Genomic DNA, 2,500 nt, shown 5'->3' on the forward strand with positions numbered 1-2,500 from the left:
TTTAATTTTTTTTTTTTAATCCAAACTCTGATAAGAAATAATTCTTAAAGAGAAAATGAATGCTTCCTCATTTTAATGACGTGTCGTTTTGTCTCTTCAATAGATATAGCTAGGAGGGGAAAGAGAGCGAGTTGTTTTCGATGATCATTATTTCCAAATGATTCACTGATACACCATACTGTTAACATGCTTTGGTGGTTAAAATGAACCGTACATTGCTATATAAATAAAAAAAAAACTATGGTAGCTTCTTCAGTAATCAGTGTCTTCACAAGACCCTGACTCTATCTATACATACCAAAATAAGAATGATTGAATGCACGTTATAAATATATTGATTACCAATCGTATGTGATTACACAATGACTTAGGTAAAGAAATTACTCAGTAGGTTGTATTGATCAGAAGAGGGTCACTCCTTCCTTTTGATATAGGATGTATCCCAGATCCCTATCCCCTTTATAGTGAACTACATTCACCAGGGCCCACCCTATCCCCTTTATAGTGGCCTACATTCACCGGAACCCGATCACTACATAGGGAATATGGGACGGTAGATGGATTTATTTAATTTTGGCCATTAAACAACAACAGCATTTTGCCTGGGTTGCAGCTGTATATTGAAGAGAACCACTTGACTATAAAGATTGTACTGATGATTATTTGAGATATCGTATGCCTGTCATGTGCTCGGGAGACGACCATTATCTTGGCCTCACACTGTTCAATTAAAAAACATCAATCAAGTTTGTTTGATTTCTTCATGTTTTGTTATTGAGGTAGAGCCTATTAATGAACTGGACAACCTGTTTGTTATTGAGGTAGAGCCTATTAATGAACTGGACAACCTGTTTGTTATTGAGGTAGAGCCTATTAATGAACTGGACAACCTGTTTGTTATTGAGGTAGAGCCTATTAATGAACTGGACAACCTGTTTGTTATTGAGGTAGAGCCTATTAATGAACTGGACAACCTGTTTGTTATTGAGGTAGAGCCTATTAATGAACTGGACAACCTGTTTGTTATTGAGGTAGAGCCTATTAATGAACTGGACAACCTGTTTGTTATTGAGGTAGAGCCTATTAATGAACTGGACAACCTGTTTGTTATTGAGGTAGAGCCTATTAATGAACTAAACAACCTGTTTGTTATTGAGGTAGAGCCTATTAATGAACTAAACAACCTGTTTGTTATTGAGGTAGAGCCTATTAATGAACTGGACAACATGTTTGTTATTGAGGTAGAGCCTATTAATGAACTGGACAACCTGTTTGTTATTGAGGTAGAGCCTATTAATGAACTGGACAATATGTTTGTTATTGAGAGTTGCAAAGAAAAAGACATATCTCAGACTGGCCAATAAAAATAAAAGATTAAGATGGGCAAAAGAACACAGATACTGGACAGAGGAACTCTGCCTAGAAGGCCAGCATCCTGGAGTCACCTCTTCACTGCTGACGTTGAGACTGGACAGAGGAACTCTGCCTAGTAGGCCAGCATCCCGGAGTCGCCTCTTCACTGTTGACGTTGAGACTGGACAGAGGAACTCTGCCTAGAAGGCCAGCATCCCGGAGTCACCTCTTCACTGTTGACGTTGAGACTGGTGTTTTGCGGGTACTATTTAATGAAGCTGCCATTTCTGATCAATTTGATGCTATTTTAAATGGACAAAAAAATGTGCTTTTCTAAGTGACCCCAAACTTTTCATAATGCTTGCAATTGTGCATCCCACAAACATGTATAACAACGGTAGGATACTGACCATGTTGTAGCCTATTTGCTGTGTGTGTTATTAACTACCATGTCATATTAAATCGGCTAGGGAGACATTGTAAAGTGTGACTACAAAAAACAATGGCCCAGATTATAAAGAAAATGTTCCTGGTTCAAGTAGAAAACAGATTATAGAGAAAATATTCCTGGTCCCGTTCAGATGAAAGACAGAGCGCTGTTGAGTTCATCTTATAGCTGCTGTCCACATTGAGGCATACATCCACATCCGCTCTGGACCAGAGCTAGATCCATATGCTCCTAGTAACACCCTGAACCAGAGCTACAACCATATGCTCCTAGTAACACCCTGAACCAGAGCTACAACCATATGCTCCTAGTAACACCCTGGACCAGAGATACATAGATATGCTCCTAGTAACACCCTGGACCAGAGCTACTTCCATATGATCCTAGTAACACCCTGGACCAGAGCTACATAGATATACTCCTAGTAACACCCTGGACCAGAGCGACATAGATATGAGCCTAGTAACACCCTGGACTAGAACTACATATATGCTCCTAGTAACACCCTGGACCAGAGCTACTTCCATATGCTCCTAGTAACACCCTGGACCAGAGCTACATAGATATGCTCCTAGTAACACCCTGGAACAGAGCTAGATCCATATGCTCCTGACAAGATGACCAAATAGGGAAAGACATCCCACCGAGCCGTGGGGATGCTGCTGAAAGAACAGACATCCCACTCCGCCGTGGGAGTGG

Source organism: Oncorhynchus clarkii, chromosome 25, assembly GCF_045791955.1.
Source record: "Oncorhynchus clarkii lewisi isolate Uvic-CL-2024 chromosome 25, UVic_Ocla_1.0, whole genome shotgun sequence".
NCBI lineage: Eukaryota > Metazoa > Chordata > Actinopteri > Salmoniformes > Salmonidae > Oncorhynchus > Oncorhynchus clarkii.